Consider the following 5,710-nt stretch of genomic DNA (forward strand, 5'->3'; position numbering starts at 1 on the left):
TACCAAGGGAGCGAGTGAATAACTTATATAGCGCTACAAATGCAAACTGAATCGCCTCAGGGCGCTTGGTACCCATTTAGCCCTCAGAAAAGATGGGTCTTGAGTTATTTCCTAAAGGCCAGGTGATTTGCTTCCGTTCGGATATTAGTTGGTAATGGGGGCCTGTGACATGGTGACAACTAGGGTTGTCCCGATACCGATACCAGTATCGGTATCGGGACCGATACCGAGTATTTGCGGGAGTACTTGTACTCCGGCAAATACCCCCGATACCTAAATAGAATACTTGCATGGGTTAAACCGCGTGCAGGGAATTTCACAGCTTTCATTTGAATAGCTGTAGTATTTCCCGCCGCGTATAGACACTCCCCCTTGCTCGGGATCTGTCCAATCCCGAGCAAGGGGGAGTGTCTATACGCGGCGCAGCGGGGAATACTACAGCTAATCAAATGAAAGCTGTGATGTTCCCCGCACGCTGTTTAACCCATGCGGCGGCATCTAGGTATAGGGGGACATGGCTGGATATAGGGGGGACATGGCTGCATATGTGGGGGGACATGGCTGCATATGTGGGGGGACATGGCTGCATATGTGGGGGGACATGGCTGCATATGTGGGGGGACATGGCTGCATATGTGGGGGGACATGGCTGCATATGTGGGGGGACATGGCTGCATATGTGGGGGGACATGGCTGCATATGTGGGGGGACATTTAAAAAAAAAGTATCGGTATTGGCGAGTACTTGGAAAAAAGTATCAGTACTTGTACTCGGTCCTAAAAAAAGTGGTATCGGGTCAACCCTAGTGACAACACAGGAACACAATTGGGAAACAAGGACCAAGTGTTGTCACCCAACAGGAACTGCCTGAACAAGAACCTTTGTGGCAGGATCGTCAGGGGTTATTTTAAATGAAAGCTGCAGATTTAGAAATATTGAATTTTTTTTTAAAATATTCTCATGTTCAAGCTTCGATAATATTTTGTGATTACAGTATATCTGCTTTAATATTAAAAGGACATCAAGATTCCACCCCCATTGCCACAAATAATGTTAGCGCCACTGTGAGGCCAGTAATAAAATTGTGTGACTGTAGGGGTAGGGGGGACGGATACATTGGAGTGTAAGCTCCTCTCGTGCAGAGACACGTGACTGGCTCAGTGTTCTCTGTACAGCACTGCGGTATATGTCAGAGTTATATAATGTATTACTATTCTAATAATAATAATAATAATAATAATAATAATAATAATAATAATAATAAGTGACTGCGGGGGGGGACAGAGTGTAAGCTCCTCTGGGGCAGAGACATGTATGTGGCTCAGTGTTCTCTGTACAACACTGCAGTATATGTCAGAGCTATATAAATGTATAATAATAATAATAATAATAATAATAATAATAATAATAAGTGACACTGTTGGCGGGGGGGGGGGGGCATTAGAGTGTAAGCTCCTCTGGGGCAGAGGTTGATGTGACTGGCTCAGTGTTCTCTACAGCACACTGCAGTATATGTCAGAGCTATATACATTTATTAGAATAATAATATTAATAAATAAGTGACTGGGGGGGAATTAGAGTGTAAGCTCCTCTGGTGCAGAGACATGCAAGTGGCTCAGTGTTCTCTGTACAACACTGCAGTATATGTCAGAGCTATGTAGATGTATAATAATAATAATAATAATAATAATAATAATATAGTGCGAGACTGTTGGGAGGCATTAATAGAGTGTAAGCTCTTCTGGTGCAGAGACTGATGTGACTGACTCAGTGTTCCCTGTACAACACTGCAGTATATGTCAGAGCTGTATAAATGCATAATAATAGCGTGCAACTGTGGGGGGCATTAAGTGTAAGCTCCTCTGGTGCAGAGGCTGGCTGACGTGACTGGCTCAGTGTTCTCTACAGGACACTGCAGTATATGTCAGAGCTATAAAAATGTATGAGAATAATAATAATATAAATATTATTATTATTAAGTGACTGGGGGGGGGGGGGAATTAGAGTGTAAGCTCCTCTGGTGCAGAGACACGTGATTGGCTCAGTGTTCTCTGTACAACACTGCAGTATATGTCAGAGCTATGTAGATGTAGAATAATAATAATAATAATAATAAAGATTAAAATAGTATGAGACTGTTGGGGGGCATTAAGTGTAAGCTCCTCTGGTGCAGAGACATGTGACTGGCTCAGTGTTCTCTACAGGACACTGCAGTATATGTCAGAGCTATACAAAGTTATGAGAATAATAATAATAATAATAATAATAAGTGACTGCAGGGGGGGGGGGAATTAGAGTGTAAGCTCCTCTGGGGCAGAGACATGCAAGTGGCTCAGTGTTCTCTGTACAACACTGCAGTATATGTCAGAGCTATGTAGATGTATAAGAATAATAATAATAATAATAATAATAATAATACAGTAATATGGTGTGAGACTGTTGGGGGGCATTAGAGTGTAAGCTCTTCTGGTGCAGAGACATGCGAGTGGCTCAGTGTTCTCTGTACAACACTGCGGTATATGTCAGAGTTAAATTTATTCTAATAACAGCATGTGACTGTTGGGGGGGGGGGGCTTTAGATTGTAAGCTCCTCTGGTTTGACTGGCTCAGTGTTCTCTGTACAGCACCGCAGTATATGTCAGAGCTACATTAATGTATAATAGTGTATGATTTCAGAGTGTAAGCTCCTCTGGTACACAGACTGATGTGTCTGGCTCAGTATATATGAATACAGTAATGTGATTTACTAGGACAGCTCACATTCCTCTCCTATCACTACACTTTCCAGCTGCTACAGATGAAGTGGATATGGTGGGGGGGGGGGGGGGGGAGGAGTGCAGACAGACATGACACAGCTGCAGTCACCATGTAAGATATGGAGGAGGCTGTACTGAGCATGTGATAAATCTCTCCCCCCCACCCCTCCCCGGGCTGATCAGTAATGAAGGGTACAGTAGGCGGAATATTGCCCACGCTGCATTGCTCTGACTACCATTCACAGATCTAATAGATAATAGAAAAGTAAATGGAACAAGCTGAGAACATGGAGAAGAGGAGCAGGGGGCATGTTGGCGGTGACTGTGATGTCACAGGTGATCATCAATCTGCCACACAGACAGATACAAAGGGAAGGTCGATCAGATAGTGTCCTTTGTTCTACACAGCAGTCAGCGTGATCTCAGCCCCAGAGACACAGATAATAGAGGAGGCCAATGGTGGTGATTTATCACCTGCCGTACAGAACTGTCTGCGCAGCAATATTACTGCATACAGCAAGTTCTCCTCCGAGAATAGATCTCAGATCCCAAATTCATATGGAATTCATTGTGAGGACATTTATAGAAAAACTACAACATAACGCAGCGTAATACAGAGAACACCGAGCCACACCAGCCTCTGCACCGGAGGAGCTTACACTCTAATGTCCCCCCCAGTGTCACACATTTTATTAGGGATGCAATGATATTTATTCTTGTGCTTTTTTCTCTTTCTTAACCCAAAAGTGCTTTTTAAAACCTGCTCACTGTGAAAGCAGCGTATCGACAGAAAATAAAGTCATGTTCATTTAAAATTTGTGATATTTTGTTTAGTGGGTGAAATTAAGGTTTCCTATTTAGAATAATAAGCTGTAAATATTCCCAAAACTAGGTCTCTTTTACAGCCTGCTGCCATTTTGCTCCTCAAGGGAGGAATAAAGCACTGCAACATAGGCGCGCGCCACGAGGCTGCGCCCACTAACACATGGGCGCACGCCACGAGGCTGCGCCCACCAACACAGGGGCGCGTGCGCCACGAGGCTGCACCCACCAACACAGGGGCGCGTGCGCCACGAGGCTGCGCCCACCAACACATGGGCGCGTGCGCCACGAGGCTGCGCCCACTAACACATGGGCGCGTGCGCCACGAGGCTGCGCCCACTAACACATGGGCGCGTGCGCCACGAGGCTGCGCCCACTAACACAGGGGCACGCGCCACGAGGCTGCGCCCACTAACACAGGGGCACGCGCCACGAGGCTGCGCCCACTAACACAGGGGGCACGCGCCACGAGGCTGCGCCCACTAACACAGGGGCACGCGCCACGAGGCTGCGCCCACTAACACATGGGAGCGTGCGCCACGAGGCTGCGCCCACTAACACATGGGCGCGTGCGTCACGAGGCTGCGCCCACTAACACATGGGCGCGTGCGTCACGAGGCTGCGCCCACTAACACAGGGGCACGCGCCACGAGGCTGCGCCCACTAACACAGGGGCACGCGCCACGAGGCTGCGCCCACTAACACATGGGCGCGTGCCACGAGGCTGCGCCCACTAACACAGGCGCGCCACGAGGCTGCGCCCACTAACACAGGGGCACGCGCCACGAGGCTGCGCCCACTAACACAGGGGCACGCGCCACGAGGCTGCGCCCACTAACACAGGGGCACGCGCCACGAGGCTGCGCCCACTAACACATGGGCGCGTGCCACAAGGCTGCGCCCACTAACACAGGCGCGCCACGAGGCTGCGCCCACTAACACATGGGCACACGCCACGAGGCTGCGCCCACTAACACAGGGGCGCGTGCGCCACGATGCTGCACCCACTAACACAGGGGCGTGTGCGCCACGAGGCTGCACCCACTAACACAGGGGCGCGTGCGCCACGAGGCTGCGCCCACTAACACAGGGGCGCATGCGCCACGAGGCTGCGCCCACTAACACTAGACCTGACATGATTGACGTTTTTTTACGAACGGCGCATGCGCCGTCCGTGTACATATCCCAGTGTGCATTGCGGCAAAGTACGCCGCAAGGACCTATTGGGTTCAACGTGGACGTAAATTACGTCCAGCCCTATTGACGGACGACTTACGCAAACGACGTAACATTTTCAAATTTAGACGCGGGAACGACGGCCATACTTAACATTACTAGTCCAGCTATTTGATGGAATAACTTTACGCCTGAAAATGCCTTACGTAAACGGCGTATCTGTACTGCGTCGGCCGGGCGTACGTTCGTGAATAGGCGTAACTAGCGATTTACATATTCTACGCCGACCGCAATGGAAGCGCCACCTAGCGGCCAGCCAAAAAATTACACTTTAAGATACGACGGTGTAAGACACTTACGCCGCTCGTATCTTAGCCTAATTTAAGCGTATCTGGTTACCAGAATACGCTTAAATTTGCGTCGGCGCAGATTCAGACTTAGGCTGGCGTATCTACTGATACGCCAGCCTAAGTCTTTCTGAATCTAGCTATATCTGTGTTTCCCAGGCAGAAGAAGGAAGAAGAAAGAAGAAAGAAGAAAGAAGAAAGAAGAAAGAAGAAAGAAGAAAGAAGAAAGAAGAAAGAAAAAGAAAGAAGGAAAGAAGGAAAGAAGGAAGAAGGAAGGAAGAAGAAGGAAGAAGGAAGAAGGAAGAAGGAAGAAGGAAGAAAGAAGAACTGCAACTGTAATGCCTTGTACACACGATCGGAATTTCCGATGAAAAGTCAGACGGAGTATTTTCATCGGATATTCTGACCGTGTGTGGACCCCATCGGACTTTTTTCCGTCTGAGTTTAGAAATAGGACAGGATTTTTTTTCCCCCCATCGGGAAAAAAAAGAAAAAAAATTGAAAATTACGATCGTCTGTGTGGAACTCTGACGGAGAAAAAAAAAACACGCATGCTCAGAATCAAGTCGAAGCATGCTCTGAATCACATTGAACATTTTTCTCGGCTCG

Source organism: Rana temporaria, unplaced genomic scaffold, assembly GCF_905171775.1.
Source record: "Rana temporaria unplaced genomic scaffold, aRanTem1.1, whole genome shotgun sequence".
In the NCBI taxonomy this organism is placed as follows: Eukaryota; Metazoa; Chordata; class Amphibia; order Anura; family Ranidae; genus Rana; species Rana temporaria.